Source organism: Pinus tabuliformis, chromosome X (genome assembly GCF_031772625.1).
Source record: "Pinus tabuliformis cultivar Carrire ecotype Pingquan chromosome X, CPIR1, whole genome shotgun sequence".
NCBI lineage: Eukaryota > Viridiplantae > Streptophyta > Pinopsida > Pinales > Pinaceae > Pinus > Pinus tabuliformis.
This window is the reverse complement of record NC_142308.1, coordinates 21,702,776-21,730,293: the sequence shown is the minus strand read 5'-3', so window position 1 is coordinate 21,730,293 and position 27,518 is coordinate 21,702,776. Positions and strand designations below refer to the sequence as shown.

General features: G+C 39.0%; 1 protein-coding gene across 4 annotated transcripts in view; it reads right to left on the bottom strand.

Moving 5' to 3' along the window:
* LOC149138125 (uncharacterized) overlaps positions 1–27,518 on the bottom strand; it is a 437,257-nt gene that overhangs the window by 28,391 nt on the left and 381,348 nt on the right. Inside the window, exon 9 of one of the 4 annotated variants that reach the window (XM_089449304.1) lies at positions 23,021–23,258. The exons of the other annotated variants lie outside the window; for them this stretch is intronic. The gene's annotated coding sequence lies outside the window, so the exon portion shown is untranslated. Of the gene's footprint in view, positions 1–23,020; positions 23,259–27,518 lie in introns of those variants that run through there. 4 annotated transcript variants of the gene reach the window in all.

Below are 27,518 nucleotides of genomic sequence, written 5' to 3'. Positions count from 1 at the left end.
TCTTCATCTTTTTAGACTTCCATCAGAGTCTTCACATTTTTCCAGGATATTTCTTGGTCAAGTCCTCCTGATCCTTTGGATGTTTGCATAATTCACGATCTCTTCCATTTCCAAGAACTCTCAATCACAGTTCTTCAATAGTAGTCAACCACCTCATACTTCATATGAGGACATATTATGTTGATTTCATATAATGTGACTTATGTCTTTTTGCATCTTTTGAGAGGAGGATATCCTTTTCCTTTTGATCATGCTTGATCCATGTTACCTGCAACCATATGACATGACATTACAGTATTAAACAAATACAAGCATACATACCTTATTTTACCTTTGCTACTTCCAGCAGCTTCCTTGATTGAAAGGATCATCAATCCCTTGGACCATCATTTCATGAATTCCAAAAGTTGGATTTCTTGATGAAACACTTGCTACCTTTCTAGACTAGGGGATCCTCCACTGAGGTTTCTATCAAAGAATCTTCAAGATATTGAATATCCCCATCTGGCAGATGCTTCCTTTGTCTTGGATGACTTCTTCCTTTCCTTTAATGTCCAATGAGATTCCCAAGAGCTATGTCCTTCATGATTCCCATACGAGCTCTTGTTTCCATGATGCCACGATGCATCTTCTTACTCTGATCATATCTGCAAGGACTTCTGATAGGATCCTTTTGAGAGGGACACCATCTCATTCATATTGGAGATCTATTACTCCCTCTTTCCTTTAGCTTCCTCTATCCTTCATATGATATGAATTCTTCTCCATAATCTTTCCATAGCACTATCCTGTCAACCTTTCCTTTGCACATATTTGAGCCTTTTGTCTTTCTCTATTCAACATAGAGACCACAAACTGTTGATGGACAACTATTACCTTGCTTATCAATATCAACATCAATGACGATTATTTTTCTCATCATTTTTCCCAGATCTCGCAATTGAGATCTTATGAAGATATTTTTACATTTCAGAGAGTATGTATTTCTTATCTGTCTCCTTTCTTTCTACATAGAGATGAGAGAACTTTTAAGAGTTCATTTCCATGAATTCAAAGGAGACTTGTTCACTGACTTCTCTTCTTCATTAGGATTTTGTCAATCCTTCTTATTCTATGCAAGAACTTTTAATGACCCATCTAACCCATAGATCTTCTTCCAATCATTAAGTCATAGAACCAAACTTGATCATAGAATGAAAAGATACTTACTTGAGATGTGAAGATGAAATCTTCACCTTGATCATGTTGTCAGTGATTGGAGCAGATGGATTGATGCTTCCTTCAATTGAGATCTTTGATAGGCAGATTGCGTCCTTTGCCTTCGAGCTATCTTGATTTATGTAATTGGGCTACATAAGGTACCTTGTAGTATGCAGCATTGACTTGAGGTTGTGTGCCAAACATTTTCATCCTTCATCGAGTTCAGTTCATACAAATTATGACTGAAGTGTAGTGAGACCCATTACTATGCTGTAGATGATCTAATTTTGTTCCTTTGTGAAATGATTGAGATCACTGTGGTATGACATAGACCAAGACTGGGAGTCACCAAGGGTGTTGCCATGAATCTTGAGATCTGACTGCTTCATCTTTTGACTGTTGTCCTTCAGGACCCTTGCTGTTGTAGACTGTTGATGTAGGCTAGCTTCTTTGATCTAGGTCTTGATCTTTGAATCCCTTGATCTAGGGTTTGATCAAGATGTATCTCTTGACATTATTTTGCTTGAACCTTGATCTCTGCATGTCTCTTTTTTGCCCTCTTTTAGACTATTGAACCTTTGCTCTGATACCATGTTGAAGAATCTAGGGCATTCAGAATTAAGTTGATTCTTCTTAGCATGATAACAAATTTGTGAAGTTATTTTACAATTCTTCTTAGCTTGATCTTCTTATTACTATTAGTGTGTAATTACTTCATCAAACTACTATCAAAACAAAAAGACAAGAACACAAGATATTTGGCTCTCTGCCAGGGCTAAAACCTCTCCCTCTTGGAGAGGAAAACCCGCACAAAAATTCTTCTTATAGAGATCTTCAATTGACGAATAACAAGACCATAATCCTTGACACATTCTGCCTCTCCAAGACCAAGACATCAATCCACTTTTCTGTCACTGCTGAGATCATCCTTATTGCTGCACCGTTGAAGCCATCGCTACTGCATCACTGAGATTATCACTGCCTGTCTCATCGAGGTCATCACTGTGATTCTTACAACACTGTTGTTCCTTCATCCAAATCGTGACTACTGCTTCGCATAACACTTTCTACCTTAAGATCTGTATATACATCTCTGAGAGCTATACCGAGATCTTCATCAAAATCTGATCTTGAACCCAACGTGATTATGACCAAGATCATCATCCATAATATAAATACTAAAACAGAGTGTCACTGTGAGAACTTCACATACGCTTAGATCGTGACTGTGTCTATATGCTGAGGCAGTGTGAGTTACTGTACGCGTATATGACTGAGATCTTAGTCATCATAAACATGTTGTGTCTATTTGGAATGCCTAGACTAACAGGGAGTGTATCTCTCTATAAGTGACTGCGTCTTAGGGTGAATGCTGAGATTGTCATCACAGGAATTATGTTTAGGCTGAGAATGTATCTAGTCCAGAACTCATACCAATGCTGCATCCTTATCCGAAGTCCTTTTTGCTTCATGCATCCGAGATCTACACCTACAATTCACAGGTATGCCGAGAATGAGATCTTTGCTCCATCCATCCGAGATTTGCTAGAGACAGATCCGATTCTTATACGGTGATATCTCTTGAGACTTCTGCTTGTCAAGATTATTAGGGCTCCTGTGGGGTTCCGGAGATCTCTTTATCACCAAGAGATAATAATTGTGCTTCCTTTCGTTGAGATGTACACCACCGAGGAGGAAGGAACTATTATCTTTCCTCACTGTGATCAACACCGTCTTTGATGAGGCCTTCTGAGATCCTGTACCCAATCGAGTGATCATCATCACATTTGATGAGGCCTTTTGAGATCCTGTACCCAACCGAGATCTCATCCAGCACCTCATACCCATCCGTAGTTCAGAGAAACGCGAATTCTATGCTTGGCTCATTTGCGCTGACCCTAAGCGTGTATTTATAGTAGTGTGTGCTCCTATTTTGAGTTGACTTATACTTGTGAACCGACATGTCTATTTCCTTGAGCTGACATGACTTCCGATTAATTCTATTTTGTGCCGACATAAAGAATTCCTTCTTGTTTTGGCTTGCAGACTTCTTGGAGGATTATGCTTGGTCTTTGGAGGGCTTCTACACATTTTGTAGACTAGAGTACATTACATATAGGCTCATAAAGAGCCTTCTCAACACATGACATGACTCGTTGACATATAAATAAAATCCTAAAGACATCAAGAAGAAGTCTTTTGACCTATGACACTTCTTGCTCATGAAACCCATGTAGCAAGATATACAAAAATTATTTATTCTCTTTATTACATCATTTACAAAGATCATGTCATTATGAAGACCGAACCTAGTTACACTTTCTTCAACACAACAGGCCAAGGCTAGTAGGTATTTTGATGCTCATGCTTTTTAGGGCAGCAGTTTGTGATATCCATAAGTGCAATTCTACTCAAGAAGATGGAGAGCAAGGAGTAGTGCGAGGAGCCTAAGGTGTCTCAAGTAAAGAGGTGGAAGTCTGTAGCAAATCCGAGCTGCTTGAACCAAGCAAGGTTATCTCTGTGCATCAGAGTTTGAAGAGTAGAGTAGAACAATTCTTTGGATAACAGTATGGCATTCCTAGGACAATTTAGAGGGAGCCTCGAATTTCTGTGCATGGAAGGAGCAAATCACAATAGTGTTGGAAGATAATGGTGTGGGAGAGTTTATTAAGAACGCTAACATACTAAGAATGAAACCAAGGCAAAGAGGATCATTCTAGAGGGGGTCAGAGACCATATCATTCCTCATCTCCATGAGAAGAATACAACATATGGGATGTTTTTATCCATCTTACAATTGTATTAGGGTTCTAGTGATGCTAGGAAGCTTGCTCTCAAAGAGAAGCTAAGAAGTATCCAGATGAGCAAAGATTAGCCCATCATCACATATCTTTCAAACTTCACTCAGGTTCAAGATGAGCTATGTGGTGTGGGTGTGACTATGCCAGAGAGTGACCTGGTGAGTTTTGCATTACTAGGACTTGATAAGTCTTAGTATAGCTTCCAGGATGTGGTAAGTGGCAGAGTAAATTTTCCTCATTGGGAAAGGCGATGGGCTGACTACGTTCAGGATGAAATCCGAAGAGGGACCGGAGATGGTAGATCAACAAAGGCAGAGGAGAAGGAGAACCTTGCCATGGCAAGCAAAGCCAAGGAAAAAAAGGGCCAAGGAGAGGTCGAGTCCAGTCAGAAGGGCGAGAAGAAGAAGGATCTAAACAAGATCAAGTGCTTCGATTTCCATGACTTTGGACACTATGTCGTTGTGTCATAATTAGTGACAATCGGAAGGAGTCCAGTAAGAATCATATAGTTGCATTAGCGGAGGTAGATGCGTTTTTTGCCCATTTCGAGAAAGATTTCTAATTGATAGCTTGCATTGCAAGCTCAATAGACAACAATGTATGATATATTGATTCAGGAGCATCCTTCCACATGACTAGGAACAACAAGTATTTTGGCCACTTGAAGGAGAAGGACATGCAATTTCAAATTGAGCTAGGAGATGATGGCATGTATATGACTAGAGGAGTTGGTACTGTCAGTGTTCAGAGGGAGTCAGGTAATCCTCTCCATCTCAGAGATGTCCTGTATGTTCCAAGCTTGAAGCAAAATCTTGTTTCAATAGCTACCCTTCAGCGGAGCCTTACCTCCAACAATTAGCTTTTGGATGTAAGAAGCAGATAGGTGTGAGGATGAAGAATCTCTATAAGTTCCAGGTAGAGACAGGTGTAGCCTTGAGCAACAAGGTAGGAAGTGCGCAAAGTAGAGAAGTGATGGTTGAGGAGAGCAAAGCTTTGAGGGAGTCCTAAGAGCAAGAGCATGTTAGAGTACTTAAGAAGAAGCTACTCAAGATGAAGCCTCAACTAGTATCTCAACTTGAGCCTTGATTAGTTGGCAGTGGGGCTGACCAACAGGATGATGAGGAGCAGAGCCCACGGCGAGTGGAGGTACCCACTCAATCAGTGACTCCCAGTATAGGGAGAGTTTGAGCCAAGTGGGTATAAGAGTTGTTTGAGGAGAATCGGAAGAGAGTTGGACCTCCTAGTACCACCTTCAGCCAGAGTACATGGCACTTATCATTGAGGTGATAGACTTGCAAAGCATGGTTGTGTTGAAAATTGGCAGCTCAGGGATGAATTTCTAAAAATAGAAAGTCTCAAGATAGTAAATCACCTTGCATCAATCGATATACAAGTATTGTTGATGGAAAATCCCTTCTGATCATCAATCAATCCTAATAGTTCAATTTCGACTTAATCATCAATATTATCATTCATATTCATATTATTATTATTATTCTTATGATACTATTATATCATTATTAAAAGGAAATTCAAGTCACTCAATCATGGCTCTCAATAATGTTATCTTACACTCTCATTAATGTTGTTACACTCCTTAATGGCATAAGTTATAAAGGCATGCATACATTCTTAATGGCATGAGTTACATTTCCTAAATGGGCATATGTTACTCTCCTTGGCATGCGAGTTACTCCTTTATGGCATGGATTAGTTGCTCCTCATATATGTGTGTGTGTGTGTGTGCGCGCGCGCCTCATTCTTTCTCCCCTCACTACTTGTGCATTGTGAAAGAAGAATTCGAACTTGAGAAAGATGGAGAGAGTTGAAGAAGATTGTGAGATAGAGACTTGGTGAGTAAGAGCAGAACTTGGTGAGCCAAGGTTGATTCAATGCTTCAATGTTTCAGTGTTGATTCAATTGAAGGGAAGGTTGCTTCAGTGTGTGCATCTGTTGCTGCTACCAGTTATCTTCTGCTACAACTTGTTCAGATTTGGGTTAACTTACTCATTCTCTTGATCTCTCATTGTATGTTGTATCTCTGCTAAATAATTGATTTCTAATATAAGAAGAATCTGGTTGGGTTTTCCCCTTGTGGTTTTTTCCATGGTCATTCGACCTAAATTCTCAATGTCTCATTTTGTTCTTGGTTGTCTTCTATTGTGCATTTGATTTATGTTCTATCTACAATTGCTTATCTAATATCACAGCATAAAGAAATTTTGTAATAAGTGATTGTTACAACATAGAACATCAGAATTTCAACATGGTATTAGAGCTTTGGTGAAGACAAACCCAAGAAGATAAGAGTTGTCACTCCTTCCTTGTTGCTGAAATCTTATTTGTTTCTCCTTATTGCTAAAATTTTACTGTTGAAATTCTACTGTTACCGTTCTTCCAAGATTTTAAGGAATCCAAGATATGATAGTAATTTTGTAGATAGTAATTAAGGTGTTGCATGTGTTTAATAGTTGTGATTTTGGTACTTGTTGATGCATGCAAAAGTAAAGAGTAGTTTTACTTCTGTTTATGCATGTGCAAAAAAAATGTTGCCTTGAAAAGAAGTATAATGCATAGAAAGTTATGAAAGAATAGCTGATAGAAATTCAATGCTGGAGATAGGGGGATTTTGACTCTCTCACATTATATGAGAAATGTCCTAATCTTATGGGTTTTGGTAATTTTGATGTTAGAGTTTACTAACAATACTAGTTGTACATAAGAATCATGATTTTTGCAAAAGATGGAATGGTAGATTTCTAAACTAACCTCTTTTGTAGCAATCAAAGATAGATTATACTAATATCATTGCAGACAATGAAGTCAATATGTATAATTTTTATTAAATGTCTTCACTCTGGGATCAAAATTTAAAGATATTTATAAAATTAATGGAAGATCTATCCATGCATTGATTCATGATAAGTAATAATCAATATAAACTGTGGCATCAAAAGTTCACTCATCTTCACTATAAAGCATTACCCCATGTGAGAAAAATGGTTTCCCAAATGTTTGAGATTAGAGTAGATCATGATGGAGTTTTCCAAGGGTGTTCAAGAAGATGCATTTATTCTGCCAATGACATATGATTGATGGACAATGGTAACCTATAGAGGCAGGGTCAAGAGGGAGCTAACAACTTCATTCAATCCCCCTTAAAAATAAGTATTTTCAAGTCTTATGTTGTTTCATTGTGTCATTGCTCTTGTTTATATTTATCTTTATAGATCATTGTTTATTCTTCCTGCATGAGTATTTGAATGATTCTTTCACTAACTTCTTGATGAGGATGCGATCAAGAAAAGCAATTCTTGAAGATCATCAAGGTGCAGAATAGTGTAGGAAGAGTAAACTCCAAGAAGTTTTTGCAAGGATAATGATGGAGCCACTCTCACATCTAGAAAAAAAAGAAAGACTTGCCTCATCACCAAGTATACCTTCATTATGTTTATTTACTTTTCTACTATTGCTCCTGCTCTTGTTCTGGGATCAACAGGTACTTTTGATGAATGTGAGAACCAAATCCTTTGTATCGAGATTGAGGAAGTTGTCAAGCCATCTCATGAATTGAGTGGACATGAAGTGGACAAGAGCTCAAGACTTCTGCAAGGAAGCTGGAATCAAGAAAGAGACCATCGTACCATATAACCCAGAACAAAATGGGCACTTAAGGATCTTTGACTGCCTTGTCTACTTTTATGTGCAAAGGAAAAGAGTACCACGCTAGAAGCTTCAGGCAAGAAAGGTATGATTGTTGGCTATTGTGAAAATTCTAAAGCTTACAAAATATATGTACATGGTAAAAGAACTATAGAGTTTAGCAAAAATATAACATTTGATGAAGATGAAACTCTTTGAAAAGCCATAGACACTCCTCCTCTTGCTAATGTTGAAAGACAGGATGATGCCTTGGATGCACAAGAAGATCTCGAGCCTGACCTTGATCTTGTTAATGAATCCATGGATCCCATGAACTCCTTGGATCCTTCTCCATGTGCTAGAAAGAGACGATTATGGCTTCGTGACACTTTACAGGACGCTGATAGACATGTTGTTCCCCGAGGAACCTTCAGAGAAAGCAAGAAACCATGTCGGTTCTAGGGATATGTGGTAGCCATGAACAATATTATTCAGGTTGAACCATGCACTTTTAAAGGAGTAGTGAAAGATCAAGTATGGAAAGATGCAATGGCCGAAGATCATAAGTCCATCATACATAATGATGTATGGGAAGTAGTTCCAAGACCCAAAGATTGAAGAAACTCTCTATGGATTGAAGCAAGCCCCAAAGAGCTTGGTATGCTCGCATTTATAGCTTCTTGATGAAGCTTGGTTTTACCAGAAGCAATGTTGACTCAAATCTGTACTTCAAAACAGTCCAAGGTATGCCCTTGATTTTGGTATTATATATTGATGACTTATTCTTGACAGGTGGAGAACCTCTTACCTTCTAGTGTAAGAGGGGGTTAGCTTCCAAATTTGAAAGGAAATATCTTCATTTGATGCACTACTTTCTGGGCCTAGAGGTATGGCAAGAGACCTAGTGAGATTTTCCTTTCTCAAGGAAAATATGTTGTCAAGCTCCTGAAAAGATTTGGTATGACATAATGCAAGTCCATAAATTCTCTAATGAAAATGAATTTCAAAAAGTTATGTGGTGAAGTTGCAGGCCCTGATTTGGCCAAATCCTTCTGAGTACCGACAACTACATGGGGCTCCGATATTCTTAGTGAACACTAGACCAGAAATATGTTTTGTGTTAGCTTTTGTAGCATCGGATGGTGTTCTAGTCTCGAGACTTTGTAGAGAGGCTAAAACACAAGACTTCTCCAAAACCCATAAATTGTTTCTTCATTTGATGCACTACTTTCTGGGCCTAGAGGCATGGCAAGAAACCTAGTGAGATTTTCCTTTCTCAAGGAAAATATGTTGTCAAGTTCCTGGAAAGATTTGGTATGACATAATGCAAGTCCATGAATTCTCTAATGGAAATGAATTTCAAAAAGTTATGTGGTGAAGTTGCAGGCCCTAATTTGGCCAAATCCTTTTGAGTACCGCCAACTACATGGGGCTTTGATATTCTTAGTGAACACTAAACCAGAAATATGTTTTGTGTTAGCTTTTGTAGCATCGGATGGTGTTCTAGTCTTGAGACTTTGTAGAGAGGCTAAAACACAGGACTTCTCCAAAACCCATATATTGTTTCCACAAATTCCACCTAGAGATGGCTCAATTAAATTAATTGACCATAATTAAAAATTTCCTAAGTCTAACTTAGGAAAGTGGTTAATTAATAAGAATTAATTGAGAAAGGTGTGAATCATCTAAAAACTCACACGGATCGACTTGGAGATGATCTCAACCATCGATTAAGTTTAATCATGGTTGTTGGAGTCCCAACTAGAGATTATAAGAAGAGGTCAATGGGTAGATGGAGAAGACACCAGTTGCAGATATTCACTAATCTGGATAGCTTGATTTTCCAGTGCAAGTGATTCAGCAAGAGAAATCGAGTTAGAGATCAAGCAGCAGGTGTGAGAGGGGCAAAGACAATGAGTCCAAAGGAAGATTTCCAGTTCCGGAGAGTCAACTACAGAAGGGTCGAGTTTTCTTAGTGGGGTTGCACAAGGCCTACACAAGAGCTTCACAGCTAGAGTTTGATTTGCCCAGACAAAGGGTTGATTCAGTTGTTGGAGGCCATGAGAATTTGCGGAGGTGCTAGCGAGTCATTCTCAGAGGTTGAGTTGGGCAGATGGCTTGATTAAAGCAGCTTCCAGGCAAAGCGTAAGAGGGTTTGCGCAACATTGGCGTAGAAGCTGATGCAAGGGCTTTCGTGTGGCCTGTTTGTGCCAATTGTGGAACTGGATCAATGTTAGGTGAGACTAGAATTGTCTTACTAATTTTTGGCCAGTTTATCCAATGGAGGATTGCTAGTTTGGGCATCCAACTGTACTTAGAATTTCTCATTGCTGCATAATAATAAAAACCCTCAGCTACTGCACCAATTTCCCACATTTGGTTTTTTCGAGGACAATTGTCCAAAAATAACGATGTCATATTTTGTGTGTGCTAGCATTTCTCAATTTCCAACATTTTTTTTTCCTGCAACATTTATTTATTTTGTGAAGAAATTGCAGTGTGATTAATTTGATATCAATCAGAAAATTAATAAATTGAATAATCATTTAGAAGAATTAATTCCAATTGCTGCATTTCAAGGATTTTTCACATGGTACCAAAGGATAGTTGATGGACAAGAAGCTTAGAGGTGGAAGAGGAAAATTGTAATGACCCGCCTACAATTACAAACAGAATGTGAATATTAGCATACATATGGGACATCCATATGATAGCTACATATGCATGAACCGCATGTATTGCACTACTATACCCACTAACTAATATTAAAAATTTTGATTATCGAAATAAGTTCCTGAACTCACCAAGATATAATAAATATACCGATTGAGGCATTTATATGTGTACCACCCTTATATATATATATATATATATATAATAAGATAATAGAATATACAAATTAAAATTTAACTAATTTAGAATTTATTAATTTAAATAAAAAGAAATTAATTAAAGGTTTACATAAAGTGATTTATTTAAATTTATGAACCAAAACAATTTAATTAAATTACAAAACTAAAAATTAATAGAATACAGCCAAGCCCAAAAAAAGTGATTCATTTAAATTACAATAAATAGGGCCGCCTCCATCTAAAAGAAGGAAGGGCCGAGAATATAGTGGGAGAATGATAGCAGGAAAGTATGGAAGTGGTGGAGGAAGGAGGCGGATAACAAGGAGTTTAAGAGGCGGTGTAATTAATCATATAAGGCAGTGAAGAAGGCCATAACAATGGAGGTATTTTTGGGGAAAATTGACAGAGGGACAGTAGGAAATTCTCACAGTGTTATTGATAGAAAACATTATGAGCTCAATTGTTCTTGAAGTTTTGGGCATGAGGGCCAGTGTAACTCGAATTTGAAGTACTTTGGAGCTGGGTACTGAAATTGTGCTCAGTTTGGTAGGGAGGTTTTGGTCGTTTTGGTAACAGAGCAGGAGCAAATCAGGAGCATCTTCAACCACAGAAACCCCAGGTAGGTGTTCAACATCAAATTGATAAATTCTGATATTTTGGATGGTTATGCCCTATCAAGAACTTTAAATTCAAGGCTTTACAAATTTTGATTGAGAAATTACACAGTCAGTAGTATACTTCTGAGCATTAATTCTGGTTATATTCTGTTAAATCCCTAATTCAAGGTTTCACAATTGGTATCATAGATTTCATATCATTAGAATTTGTCTATTTCTAAATTAGGGGTCTTACAAAAATTTCGTTGTTCATAGAGGAGCAATAGACCAAAATTTTATGGGGCTGCGCAGTGCCTAGCCAAGCAGTGCAAATTGCTAGACAAGGTTCGATTTTCAAGTTGCAGTGGCAGGAAAATTCGATTTGTCCGGAATAGTGATTCCAGCAGGAGCAACGACAACTCAATATTTTTGTTGAGCATATTTCTTGTCAGGGGGCAGAAGGGTTTTGCAACAGTTTGTTAGAGCAGAATCAATGCTGGGTGGAAGAGAAAGTGCACACATAGAAGGAATTTCTCTTAGAGGGTTTCCATTTTTTAGGAAATCCGAAATTTCTAGTTGCAGAGACAGAACCAGCAGGCAAGATTGCACATTCCAGAAAGGGTGTGAATTGCAAAGCATGAGAGGAGGAGATCCCTGTTTAAGTTCTAGTTTTGAGTTTCACAGATTTTGCAACTTTCCAGAGATGGTCGTATGAGATTTCTAGAGAAGCCCGTGCGAGCTATCCAAAAAGTAGATATGGGTAGCAAATCGACTTCTAGTTGCCAAGGAAAGGTGTTGGAGGAGTGTGAGCTATCAAGTGCGAGTTGCAAAGCGAAGCAGTTTCCCAATAAGGAACAAGGTTTGATAGGAGATAATGGGTACCAGATCCAGGAGGAGGAGTATGAGACTCCAATGTGTTAGGTGGGAAGGATCCAACATAGAAGTAGCAAGGAGACTAGTTAGATCAGTTCTAGTTGTTGCAACAGGATCATCACCTTTGCTATAGGGGCCCATAGTATCATAGTAGCAGGTTCAAGGTCACTAAGCACAGTCATTCATTCAGATGACAGTTGCAGAACTAGGTGCAGTCAGTACACGATGCATGTGAGACAGTTGCAGTGACATGGGCAGTGCGAATTGCCCAGTTGCAGGATGCAGGTGCAGTTCCAACTAGAAGATTCCCAACGCAGAGCTACGCAATCCAGTTTCTGGTGCAGGAGGACAATGTGAGTTTCCAAGGGGGAGCATAGTGATTTCCCATAAGGAGATCGAGACTCAGAGGGAGTCTAGCTTCAGAGGGAGCAACCCTATGGAAGCTAGTACTTCTGGATCTTGGGAGATTAGACTCATTATTGCAGTAGTTGCAGCAATAGTGTGGAAGCATCAACGGAGCAGTAGCAACAGTAGTATGAGTAGATCAAATTTTTCCATGTATGCAACTATACCTCCAGGAGAGAGGTGGGGCGATATGGAATTTTAGTCCCAGAGTTGCACAGAGATTTGGGAAGGGTCCAGTGAGGTGAACATTGGATGGTGTTTCCTCATGGATCATTACCTTTGCTACAGGGGCCCACAGTATTTAGTAGCAGGAGGAGCAGTGTCAGTTGATGCAGTGAGATTCTAGAGTGATAGCGCAGACTAGTGGCAGTCAGATGTTGAGGAGGGCAGAGCAGTGTTGACAACAGAGCAGGAGACTCAGTAGCAGAGTCAACAACAATGCAGATTTCTCAGTGGACAGTGCAGAGGCCAATAGCTATTAGATGCTCAGGAGACAGTTGTAGTATAGAGATAATTAATCTATGTTGCCAGGAAACGTGGGTTCGGGGACGGGTACGGGTGCGGCGACGGGTACGCCATTTTTCGAAACAGGGTGCGTGGGTTCGTCGGGGGTATATATATATATTATAAATTATAATATATATGAATTTCAACTTTAAACAAGAAAATTAAAATATTTATGATTTAAACTTTAAATATTTAAACATGCACATCATTGAACATTCAACATTCATAATAAAATTTCAAAATTTCTAGTTTGATATCAAGTGCAAATTGGAGTTTACATATTAATAAGAATCATGATATATGTCCATTGTCATACTACATTCAAAATTTGTCTTAAGGCATCTCCAAACAAGAACTGAGAAATTTTAAAATACTAAAATAAAAATATCTAATAGTGAACAATGGCTTCCTCAAGCGATGTCATCAACATCACTCAGATCTTCAGTTAGCATGCTCTCCAAGTAGGGATCACTTTCATCCTGAGGCTCTTGCTCATCCATAGCAATTGGAGGTAGCTCAATAAGGCCATCTAGTTGTATCTCCTCGTCCACACACATAGCATCGTTTGTGTATTGGTCCCATCCCTTGAAAGGACCCTCGTATCCAGGGTCTTTTCGAGATATGAGACGAAGTGTGCTATGAACGTACACTAAGTTCTCTGCCTTCTTTGAGCCCAACATATTTCTCTTTACTAAATGGATAAAGGCATAAGTACTCCAATTCCTCTCGCAAGATGAAGAACTAGCTACCTAGAATATTAGGGGAAGCCCATTAAATTAATTAAAAAATAAAATATAAAAACTAAAAGAACCCCATAGAACCCAAAAGAACCTGATTTTGGCATTCCAAGTACCCATCATGAGGGTTCTCTGTACCCGTCAGGACAAAAGAACCCAATTTTTTTTAATGAAGAACCCGGTTCTTCATAGAAGAACCCGGTTCTTATGGGTTCTTCTCAAAAGCACCCGAACCCGAATCCGGTACTTGGGGACGAGAACCCGGGACGGGTTCGAGAACCCCACCCTTGGGTTCGGGAACCCATGCAACATAGTAATTAATTCAATGTTTTGGATATTTCTTAATTACAGTGGTTGCAGTAGCAACAACAACAATTGAGAGGGAGTTGATTTGCAGTGCACATGCAAAGTTGGCAGCAATACAGGTTGTACAGTGCAGTGTCATCAGCAACATGGTTTAGCTATAGTCAGTGGCAGATGAATCAGAGTGAGCACAGTGGTTGATGGACAATGATTGAGGGAACAATGCAGTGACCAAGGGAACAAAGCAGTGACTAAGGGAGCAACGTAGTCATTTCCAGCAGAGTTTCATGTTAGACATAACAACGTGTATGGGAGGATAATGTAGAGACAAGGTGTTGTAGTAGTTCAGCACTAGAACACCTTCCTCGCTAAGAGGGAGTGTTAGTTTTTGTAGCATCAGATGGTGTTCTAGTCTCGAGACTTTGTGGAGAGGCTAAAACACAGGAGTTCTCCAAAACCCAGAAATCGTTTATGGAAATTCCACCTAGAGATGGCTCAATTAAATTAATTGACCATAATTAAAAATTTCCTAAGTCTAACTTAGGAAAAGTGGTTAATTAATAGGAATTAATTGAGAAAGGTGTGAATCATCTAGAAACTCAAATAGATCGACTTGGAGATGATCTCAGCCATCGATTAAGTTTTAATTGTGGCCATTGGAGTCCTAACTAGAGATTATAAGAAGAGGTAGATGGAGAAAACACCAGTTGCAGATACTCAGTGAATTGGACAGTTTGATTTTCCAGTGCAAGTGATTCAACACGAGAAATCGAGTAGCGGGTGTGAGAGGGGCAGAGACAATGAGTCCGAAGGAAGATTTCCAGTTCCAGAGTGTCAACTACAAGAGGGTTAGGTTTTCTCAATGGGGTTGCACAAGAGCTTCAGAGGTAGAGTTCGATTTGGCCAGACAGAGGGTCAATTTAGTTGTTGGAGGCCGAGAGAATTTCCGGAGGGGCTAGTGAGTCATTCTTAGAGGCTGAGTTGGGCAGACGGCTTGATTAGAGCAGCTTCTAGGCAAAGCGTAAGAGGGTCTGTGCAACATTGGCGCAGAAGCTGACGTAGGGGCTTTCGTGTGGCTTGTTTGTGCCAGTTGTGGAACTGGATCAATGTCAGGTGAGACAAGAATTGTCTTACTAATTTTTGGCCAGTTTATCTTTTAGAGGATTGACAGATTGGGCATCCAGTTGTACCTGGAATTTCTCACTACTACATAATAATAACAACCCTCAGCTACTACACTGGTTTTCCCACATTGGGTTTTTCCAGGGACATTTGTCCAAAAATAGGTGTCATAATTTGTGTGTGTGTGCTAGCATTTCTCAGTTTCCAACATTTTTTTCCCACAACGTTTATTTTATTTTATGAAGAAATTGCAATGTGATTAATTTGACATTAATCAGAAAATTAATAAATTGAATAATCAGTTAGGAGAATTAATTCCAGTTGCTACATTTAAAGGAATTTTCACATTTTGCGGTCAATACTCTCAGCCAACAAACTATTAAGCCATCACATGCACACTGGATTGCTGCAAAGCATGTGTTGAGATACTTGCATGGGACTATCAATCTTGGATTGAGATATACTGTTGGAGAATCTGTAAGACCACATGGGTACTCTGATGTTGATTAGGTTGGTAACTTTGCTGACAGGAAAAGCACATTTGGATGCCGCTTTAGCCTGGGATTTGCCATGACATCTTGGATGAGCAGAAAACAAAAGTTTATAGCCCTTAGCAGGGCTGAAGCAAAGTACATTGCTGCTAACATGGCTAGTTGTGAGGTAGTATGGCCGAGGAAGCTCTTTGGAGGGTTGTTTGAGCATGTGCTAGATATGACAATAATATACTGTGACAATAAGAGTGGGATTCGACTTGCAGAAAATCTCGTGTTCCATGACAAGTCTAAGCACATTGAGATCAAATATCACTATATCCTAGATATGGTGTAGAGAGGAGTAGGGAGGCTCCATCATATTGTGACTGATGACCAGATTGCCAACATTCTTACCAAGCCTTTGCCAAAAGGGAAGTTCTTGGTTTTCAGAGAGCAGCTTGGACTGATGGATGTGACCCTTCCTAGAGAGTGGTCATGGATGACGAGCCTTGGTTGTGCGAGATCCTTGTCATGTGTTGACAAGTGGATCCCCCCAAGCAAAGATGAGGCTTTGTTGTGTGAGATCCTTGTCAAGTGGTTTATCCCCCCAAGCAAAGATGTGACTTGCTTGTGCAAGATTCTTGATAAGTGGGTTATCCCCCTAAGCAGAGACAACACTTGGTTGTGTGAGATCTTTGACAAGTGGGTTATCCCCCCAACTAGAGATGTGACTTGATTGTGCGAGATCCTTGACAAGTGGGTTATCCCCCCAAGCAGAGATGAGACTTGGTTGTGCGAGATCCTTGTCATATGTTGACAAGTGGCAATTCCCCCAATTGAATATAGGGTGATGGATGAATCTCCCCTATGATGATTCTTCTTCATTAGAGTGAGGCATCATTGTTCCAGATGATACAAAGCAGAGATGAACATAGAAAGCAAAGATCTTTGTTGGAAAAAGAAATTCCTCCCTAGCTGAGAGGGTGTGTTGAAAATTGGCAGTTCAGGGATGAATTTCTAAAAATAGAAATCTATAAATAGAATTTCTAAAAATAAAGTCTCAAAATAGTAAATCACCTTGCATCAATTGGTAATCAAGTATTGTTGATGGAAAATCCATTCTGATCATCGATCAATCCTAATAGTTCAATTTCGACTTAATCATCAATATTATCATTCATATTATTATTATTATTAAAAATAAATTCAAGTCACTCAATCATGGCTCTCAATAATGTTCTCTTACACTCATTATTGGCATGGCATATTTCTCTTGGACTCTCATTAAGGCTCTTACACTCTCTTACACGCAATAAAAGTTCATCATAAAAATTCCTCTTACACTTTCTTACGCTCTCATTAAAGCATGTCATGAAAGATTCCTCTTACTCACTCTTTAATGCATAGTTACACTTTCCTTCTTAATGGCATAAGTTACAAAGGCGTGTGTGCCTTCTTAATGGCATGAGTTACATTTCCTAAATGGGCATATGTTACTCTCCCTGTTGGCATGCGAGTTACTCCTCCTTTATGGCATGGATTCATTGCTCCTCCTATATGTGCCTCATTCTTTCTCCCCTCACCATTTGTGCATTGTGAAAGAAGAAATTGAACTTGAGGGAGAGTTGGAGAGAGTTGAAGAATATTGTAAGAGGGGAACTTGGTGAGTAAGAGCAGAACTTGGTGAGCCAAGGTTGATTCAGTGTTTTAGTCTTGATTTAGTTGAAGGGAAGGTTGATTCAGTGTGTGCCCTTGCTTCTACTACCAGTGATCTTCATGCTACAACTTGTTGATATTTGGGTGAACTTACTCATTCTCTTGATCTCTCATTGTACTCTATATCTCTGCTGAACAATTGATTTCTAATAAAAGAAGAATCTAGTTGGGTTTTCCCCTTGTGGTTTTTGCCCTGGTCATTGGACCTAAATTCTCTGTCTGATTTTGTTTTTGGTTGTCTTCTATTGTGCATTTGATTTATGTTCTATCTACAATTTCTTATCTAATATTTTAGCATAATTTTTTTTGTAATAAGTGATTGTTACAACATAGAACATCAGAATTCCACAGGTTGGAAAGAAAATGTCTTTAGATCAAATTCTACAAGAGAAAGTAGGGAAGTCTTCTAGTTCAGAGGGAGCAACTACAACAGTGAAGAATGTGGTAGGGTTGAAGACAGATCCAAGTGGACAAGGTTCTTTCAAAAGCACCTTCCTTGCTAAGAGGGAGTGTTGAAAATTGTAGCAAGAAAAGGCCTTCTAGCTCGTGCCTTAACCAAAATACCGAGTTTGTCTTTCCTTTGATCGTGGACGAGTTCATGGAGTTGGAGAATTCATACGTAGAGTTTGAGGACCATTTATGAGGATCCTTCCTTCAGTTTGACTATAGATTGATTGGCAGTTATAAATTTAGATAAGACGAGTTGGGAGCTTCAACTTCTAATTGAGGCAAGGACAAGTTAGAGACAAGTTAACAAGTAAAACAAATCAAGTTAGAGAAAAGTTAAACTCAATTAACAAGTCAATCACAAATGCTATTCTAAATTTATACTCGCCAATTTTACCATGGATCGAGGCTATGAAGGAAGGATGAAGGCACAAATTTATTCATTCTTGTATGCATGAGTTTGTGTGTGTGAGAGCATCTTGTTGACAACGCATTTAGGAGGAGCCTATATGCACAAGTGATAGAGAGACCTTCTTGCAGCTAGATTTGCACGAGGATTGAGGAGGTCCATCCTAAAGAATAGGGAGGCTTTTGCATTAGGAAATAGGAGATCTCCTGCACAAGGAAAGAGGGCCAGGTAGGCCACAAGCAAGGAGGAGCTGGGTCAAGGTTTTTGCAGGGTATTTCTAGCTAGTTTAGCAGTGAGAACGAGTGAGTTTCCAAGTGAAACAAATTACCTTGTAAGAGATCTAAATGCTCTAACTCTATCAATAAATTATACAACAAGAAGTGGTTTTCCCAGTTGGGTTTCCCAAGAAAATTTCTGCGTCTTTTGTGTGACTGTGTTCTTTATCTTTGTGTTTTATTCCGCTGCTTATCTATTGTTGAGAAATTTTGTGTCTCGGTGAAAAGAAATTAGTTTTTGATTGTTCATCATAGCAGTGGAAAAATTTCGTGGAAATTCAACACATTGTTCATGTCATTGTTTGTACTTATCATTGACCTTCTTCAAGATATCATGAACCTATTGTTGGAGGTGTTGGATCCATGCAACAAATTTGGCTACTCGATGTACCTCGGTTTGAGCGTGGAAGGAATTGACAGAGCTACATCATTGTGGGCCAATGGCTAGAACCCCAAGCACGCTTGAAAAGGGATGTGGCCAATAGAGCTGTGGAGAGCTCTCTTATATCTATGTTGAACATATGGAAGACTCTCATCCCATGGATGTTTGACTTGGCAGTGCAACAACACCCTTGTTGGTCAAGTGAAGATGTCTCTCTACTCTTCTATGATATTGTCGATTTGTTTTTGTTGTGTACATAGACTTTTTGCTGAAGTTATGGAGGTCATAGTGACCTCTTGTTCACCTTTTCACTGACCCATGAAGAGGAAAAACTTGGCAAGTTGAGATATTATTTTTCGAAGATATTTTTTTGAGATTAATGAAATTGCAGTAATTGGACTAGAAATACCTCTGGCATCTTGTAGAGTTGACCTGCTAGAGTAATAATAATGACACTATAAGGCCATGACTCATAAATTGCATGATGTTTCCACATATAGGGGTGTCCTAAAAGAACATCACAAACTTCAAGTGAAGCAATATCACATAGTACCCCATCTTTGAAAGGCTTGATGCCATAGGGAACGCAGCATTGTTGGGTGATGTGGATTTCTCATCTCAAACTCAACCAACCAATGGTGTATGATTGGGAGTGTGGCATTGTTGATAGCTTCATTCTTTTGATGACCTCGACTGAGATCAAGTTCTTCTAACTCCAGTTGTTAATAATGAAATGTAGGGGGGTCCCCTTCACCCACATCTGTGAGAGAAAGTGGTGCTCACCCTCCTCACGCTCCTTCGGTTCTTGTTGGATTGTTACAATGACGGTGGTAGTAGTGGGTTCTTTGAGCTCGATCAACAATGACAATTCTGAGCAACATTCACCAGTGTTGTCTTTCTTTAACTTCCCATCACCCTTCTTTGCTCGCGACTTGGATTGGTTTTCTTGACACTAGATCTCCTTGCTTTGTCCTTTTTTCTACGAGTTAGGGCTACCTTTGCGATGCTTTTGTTGTGGCATATTTACAAACTCAAACTTCCACATATTCCTTTGCTTGACTTTAGCTCGATTTTCACAGAATGATGAGAAGTAGCTCCTAGGGATGAGATTTCCAAGAAATCCATTTATGTTTGGATGTATTTATGTAGGCCATTGTGGTACTGCAAAACAAAGTGTCTCTCAAAATCTTGAATCCCTAACTTTGAGTGAAAGGTATGGAAGATGTTAGTATGCGTGGTACTTTTTGTTCTCTCTTCGAACACAAAGACCCCCTAAGACTCCATCAACCAACTAGATAGAAGGCACTGACTGTTATCACATGCTAGATTTCTTTCAAATAAGCTCTCTTGGGGTCCTAAGTTCTAAATTTTACCAAGTTTTAATTTGCACTGCCTTTTAATTTGGTAGCGCTCATTTTAATGATATAGGTAAAAGGCGTTGCCAACCAATCAAAAGGCAGCTAATGGTGAATCCGACATAAATAGAGGTGCTGCCATTTCAAAATACAATGGTTAATATATATCATTTCAAAAAGGGGGCGCTGTCAAATTAAAAGTTCCATGTATGATATGATTTGACTGATAAGTCAAGGTTTTGTTTGGTCACCAATCAATCTATGGAAAAAATGTTTAGTGGGATATTATGATCAAAGGAGGGCATACTTGTACGTCTTATATGAGCAATGATCACTTGTGGTGGGAGCTAACCTGTCATAAGCCAATACCATTTTCTTACAATAGTTATCAAAAGTGATCGAGGGTTTAGTTAATTCTATTATTATTTGTGTTTTCATGGGTGCTGTAGATTTTCGTATCCCATATTTCACTCACCTGTACTAGATTTCACTGGGTTTTCTCGCAGACATGGGAAAGAGCAGTCATTTGTGCCAGAATGAACCAGAAGGCCCTGAGCTTATTGAATGTAACCCTGAGCTTGCTGATTTGTTTCTCAAGGCTGGATGGGAGACATTCTGTTGCAAATTTGTGGGTTTCAGCTATGAAGTGGCAAGAGCATTTGCCGAGGGTTTTGATGGGAAAATCACTAATATTGTTGACCTTTTGTTTCCAATTATTGAGGAGACCATCGCGGAGGCAATGGGGTTGCCAATTGATGGAGAACGATGGTTCAAAAATTGAACTCTGATAGGGATTGACATTGCGTTCTTCCTCAAGGATGAGAATAGAGATGAAGATTGGAGGCAGAGAGTTCAAAGATCTCGGTTAAATTGTTGATTGTTAACCATCTTAGAAACATGGGAAGGACCTGGGATCATTTAAAGTTTTGGGGTGGGTTTGTTAAAGCAGACGCTGCCAAATCTAAAGGCAGCAAGGGTAAGAAACAAAAGAAAAACCAATGCCCTGTGTAGACCTCTGAAGCAGCATAGATCAGTTCCTCCGTGCTAATCCGAAGCATGAGGAGGGTTTCACTAGAGCAACAAGAAGAAAGCCCTATGCCATTACTTGCATTAGAAAAGGTTTATACAAGGGAAAACAAGTGGCCTATAAAGAAAGAACAGTCAGAGGCATCTCTGCCACAGACTCTCAAAACCCCATAAATTCAAGATCAGGGTTTTTCAGAAAATCTTGGAGATGATGGTGATGTGCCTCTATCAGTTTTTCTTAAGAATAGGACTTTAAAGTTTAAAGCTCATGAAACCAGAAAGCTCAAAGGACAAAGAACATCATTAAAATCTGCAAAAAGAGAAAAGAGAAAGCAGGTTGCAAGAACTAAGATATATGAGACAAAAAAACCTCACACAAGGCCTATCAACAAGCTGAGATTAGGTGCAAGGATCAGATTCAATCCTACCCTTAAATATCAATTCATTAATGTGGATGAAGGCACACCTGAAGATGCAGAAAAAACACAGGTTAGCAAATAGAATGAAGGGAAAGGACACAACACTTTCCAGGAGAAGATTGCAGAGACAGTGGCTGCTAGGCTTAGGGGAAGCAAGAAAACAAAGAGAACTAAACCTAGCAACATAGATATCTTATCAGAGGCAGCAGAAAAGTTAAACTAGACGAGGTGAAGCAACGCTGCCAAATGAAATGGCAACACATAAAAATCTGTTTTGTCAGCATTATGTTTTGGCAGAGTTGATGTGATCTTTCTGGAAGTTTTTTTCCCTTACAACTGGGCTATTTTGATGAGTATGAATGTCAAAGATAAATCAAAAGATACTCTATCAACTGTCACCTGATTTTGAGCGTCAGTTCCAGATTTCCCTCTAGAGTATCAGCTAGCAGTTCCTAATTTTGAGCATTTCCAGATTTATCTCCCAAATATCTAAAGCAGTTCCAGATGCACTTTCTCAGCAGTTGTACAACTATCTGTCCAGGTTCAAAGTTGGGGACAAGAAACTTCTGTTTTGTTTTGTCATCTAATTAGATTTTGATTAAAGTTTAGATATATGTATATTTTAATACTTTGTCAGTGGAATCTTTTCAGATATTATGGATCTGATGATTGTATAATTTTTCTATAAAACAGATGTAGAAGAAGGATTGAGGGTTGGACTTTAGGTGAATCCTTGTGTATTTTTTTAATCACTAGATGTTAATGAAAGATTTTCAAGCAGAAGTACTTGAATATTTGTTTCAAAGATTCTCGTGTTGGCTATCTTTAGTCTGTTTCTTAGTGAATGTTGCCTTTCTCTGTTAATCATGATGTGTTATTCTTCTATATTTGAATGAACATTTACAGATATGGAATTCATCTGTCGATGCTCTGTATCTTTGGATTCAAAACTTTGCACCAGTCTTTCTGATATTATGACAGAATTCATCTTTTGCTAGATACTTTGTTATGATTGAGTTGTATTTCTCTTTCCACCATCATACTACAACAATTTAATGCCTGATAGATTGCTGACTATCTTGCCTTTGAGAACACTTGTTCATATCAACCAGTCTTCAAAACCTTTAATTGATATCCTTTAATCTTGGCTCCATGCCCAATGGATTCACACTCTGCCCTACCACTATCTTTTTGAACTAGAAGATCTAGTCATTGTATTAATTCAAAGCCAGTCATTGTAGTGACATTTGTTAAATTTTGCAATTTTGAAATTAATTATCTTAGCTCTTCAACCTTTAAGTGCAAACAGTGACCAATAACCATATAGAAGACAGTCAATGAACAGTAAGACAACAGATTTGGTCCAAACCAAGGAAAAACCCTTTAAGAATATTCTTCTATTAGATCTTCATCACATGTTCAACAAAGATACATAAGCAGAGTACAAAACCCTTTTCTCAATGACAGCAACATTACCCCTTTAGGACAGATCTTCTGAAGTGTGAGATCTGATCACAAATGTAGAATAACAGATCCTTCAATCCTTCAGCAAAGATTACAAGTGCGAGAAGAAGATTATCTTTCACGAATGAGATAGACAAGTCTCTAGATGCGTCTTAGAAATCCAAGACAATACGCCTTCACAATAAGATTTTCTGGCCACAAATAATAAGTAAATATCCTCCAGGTGCGAGAGGATGAGACTTGTAATATGAGATCTGCAAAAACTGATACAAGGGAGATATGCCACCAATGATAATACAAGACAGAGATCTAGCCAATAATACGAAATCTGTCAAACAAGAATGCAAGAAAGAAATATTCAGAAATACAAGAGAGAAATCTTCACTAGATCTGCCAATGATGAAATGAAATAATAAGCTTACAATAAATCTGCTAAAAGTGAGAGAGATCAAATACTGATGCAAGGGCTTTATCACCAATGCGAAGGAGATCACCAGTGATGATAAGAGATCTGCCACAGATAATCAGAGATCTGCCAATGATGATAAGAGATTTGCCACTGATAATTAGATCTGCCAATGATGATAAGAGATCTGCCACTGATAATCAAATTTGCCGCTGATGATAAGAGATCTGCCATTAATAATCAGATCTTCCAATGATGATAAGAGATCCGCCACTGATAATCAGATCTGACACTGATGATAAGAGATATGCCACTTATAATCAGATCTGCCATTGATAATCAGAGATTTGCTAATGATGACAAGAGATCTGCCACTAATAATCAAATATGCCAATGATGATAAGAGATCTGCCATTGATAATCAGATCTGCAAATCTGCAATAGATCTGCTAACAATAAGAGAGATAAATTACTGATGCGAGGACTTGATCACCAATGCAAGAACTAGATCACCAAAGAAAGAGAGAGAGAACTCGATGTGTTGCAAATGAAGGCTTCTCTTCAATATATAGGAATCTTTGAGACAAAATCCCTAACTCGAATTAGGTTTCTGGAAGCTCCTAGAGTGATCCATTTTTGCACATGTTGAATTAGATCACTTAAGTGATTTTATTTTGCACATGTCAAAATAACTTTATAAAACAATTTTGAAATAACTTTTGCACTATAAAAATAATTTGCACTTGAGAAATAATTCACTTCAAGGGTGAAATGGGTTAACTCATAGAGTGTTTTTCTAGGGAAATTTCTCCCTTAGTTGCACAAAATTCAACACTCCCTCTCAACTAGGGAGGAATTTCCATCAATAGCGTCAAAATTGCGATACTTGTCAAATCATCATAGCTCATGATGAACATTCTTGAATCTAAAGAAGAATACTCATGGCAGGGGTGCCTCAACTACCACCCTGAATCCAAGCTCAGCCAAATAAAGGCTAAGAAACCATTACCGGGGAGTCTCAAGCTCCAACCCAGCCTAAATATCATCGGGGAGCTAGATGCTTCCACCCGGCATCAGGGAGCCACATGTTACAACCTAGAACAAATACCATCGGCGAGACTCATGCTATACCCGAAATGAATACCTCTCAGTCATGAAGACTAAGAAACCACTGCTCAACCAATGAGGCTAAGAATCCATAATAGCTCAGCACATAGGCTAAGAATCCATAATAATTCAAGAACACCAACATCTTTGAACTTGAGCGAGATACTACTTACCATGACTAGTAAGGATCACAATCCGATCTCAAGTAGCCAATACCCATTGGCCAGATAGGTGGGAAACAAGATGCGTCACTGAGGCATACTCTTGATTGGAGGTCCCTCATCCCCAAAAGCTCACTAGCTCAATTCCTCATCCAACCCTGGGAGCTCAACCAAAGGGGAAGAGCACATATCTCAGTGTTTTTGATCAGTCGGGTCTCGGACCCGGAAGGGGTACATCCCTTAATCCAAGCATATCTCTAAAGACTAGAAATTTGTTCTTCGGCAGTGCTTTGGTAAGTATATCAACAATCTTTTCATCAATCTGAATATGGTGGAGTCTCACTGCTCCTCTCTGTACCACGTCTCGAATGAAATGATATCTTATTTCAATGTGCTCGTATTTGTCATGAAATACGGGGTTCTCAGACAATCGGATCCCACTCATATTATCATAGAATATCACTGTAGTATCCAAGACTTGCTCAAATAACTCTCCAAAGAGTTTTCTTAATGAGACAGCTTCACAACTAGCTAAGCTAGCAACAATATACTCAGCTTCAACAGAATTGGGAGCAACTAATTTTTATTTCCTGCTCATCCAAGAGATCATGGCAGATCCCAAACTGAAACAACATCATGAAATGCTTTTTCTGTCAATAATGTTGCCTGCCCAGTCAGCATCGGTATAACCGTGCAATTTTATATTGCCAGCAGTATATCGAAGACCAAAGTTAATTGTCCCATTTAGATATCAAAGCACGTGTTTAGCAGCAACCCAGTGATTATGTAAAGGTTTGGTCATGAATTGGCTCAAGGTGTTTACAGCATAGCAAATATCAGAATGAGTGTTCACTAGGAACATCAATGCTCCAAGCAACTGACGATACTCATATGATTCAGATAAATCAGATCTAGCTTCATCACCACAGAGTTTCTTGAAGTTCATCTCCATGGGAGTGCTCATGGATATGCACTCTACCATTCCAAACCTATCCAATAGATTTACAACATACTTCCCTTTGGAGAGAATAATTTCCCCTGGTCTTTGCCAAACCTCCAGGCCCAAAAAAAAGTGCATCATCCAAAGGTCTTTCATTTCAAATTCAGAGGCAAGCTCCCTCTTACACTGAATCATCAGAGGTTCATTACCTGTCAAAACATATCGTCAACATATAATACCAAGATCAAAGGCGTACCTTGTACAACTTTGAAGTAGAGGTTTGGATCAACATTGCTCCTCGTGAATCCCAATTTTACTAAGTAGTTGTCAATGCGAGAATACCAAGCCCCAAGGGCTTGTTTTAAGCCATAGAGTGTTTTCTTCAATCTGCATACATGGGTTCTTCTGTCATGTACCTCAAAGCCTTGAGGTTGTTCAACATATACATCCCACTGAAGAGCACCATGGAGAAAAGTTGTCTTGACATCCATCTGATGGAGAGTCCACCCTTGACTAGCATCTAAAGCAATAATAGAATGGTGGTATAGTGAGAAAGAGGAGCAAAGATGTCTTCATAATCAATTCCCTCTTTTTGAGAAAATCCTCGAGCCACAAATCTTGCTTTATATTTTTCAATACTGCCATCCATGCCATGTTTTATTTTGACCAACCACTTTGAAGTCATAACTGATTTGCCTTGAGGTCTAGGAACAACTTCCCATACATCATTTTGCATAATGGATTCATATTATTCTGTCATGGCATCCTTCCAACTTGGTGCCTCACTGCTTCTTCAAATGATTGAGGTTCACTTTGTATGATAGAACTCATAGTGAAAACATAGTTTTGATATCGACTGGACTTCTTGCTTTCTCTAAAAGTGCCCCTAGGAGCAGTATGTTTTTCAGCATCCTGTAGAGTATCACGAAGCCAGAGGCATTTTCCTATATGGAGGAGGATCTAATGGATCCATAGGCTCAACAGGTTCATCTAAGTCCTCGTGATCAGGTTCATGAGTAGAGGGACCCACATCATCATTTGTTTCTTGATCCGTGGCTTGACACCCGATTGGTCATTGTTCGGGTAATCCGTGCATGAGAGAAGCTTATGTAAATTTTCATTCTTTGATTAATAAATTGCCTGTAGTACCCACGTTGGGACAGGCCGTGGACTGTTTCCCTCCTTGCACTCTGAGGGTTTTAACCACGTCAAAAATACTGGTGTATTGATTTGAGATCTGGTTGTGAGCGGTGTCCTTTTGGTATTCTTTCTGTGGAACTTACCCTGTAAATTCCTACATGGTATCAGAGCTATTTGAGGGCCGCGTCCGTTGGTGATCCAAATCTGAAGCCGGTAGAACTGCATGCGGCTGTCGTTTCCTAGATCTGCTGTTTCTGACTGCTTTCGGGCCGAGAGGACTGCTCTGTTGCGTTCGGAGCATCTGTTCCAGTGAGGAACCCCTTTCGTTTCACGCGAAAAGGTTTCCGGTAGCCCTAGCTGCGTCATTTTTCAGATCGGGAGGTATACAGTGTTTTTTTTTGCAGTTTACTGTTATTTTCTCTCTGCTTATTTCGGTCTCAGTTTATTTAGCCTTTTTTTTTAACCGGATCTATACCTTTCATTTCTGCGTATGCTCTTTGCCCTGCGACTCTGTGCGATCTGGGCAAATCAGAAACAGAAAGGAAGGATTTTTCTCATGCGTATGCTCTTTTCCCTGCACCTTAGTGTGATCTCGGAAAATCAGAAACATTGAGAAAAATATTTAGTTTTTCGGCTAAAGCTAACTTTGAGATTTTTTTTTAAAATTTCTAGTTTTTTGGCTAAAGCTAACTTCGAGCCGCAAGGTTCGTTTTTCTTTGCATATTCGTGTTGGGTTTTGTGTTTTGTGTTTTGTAGGGAA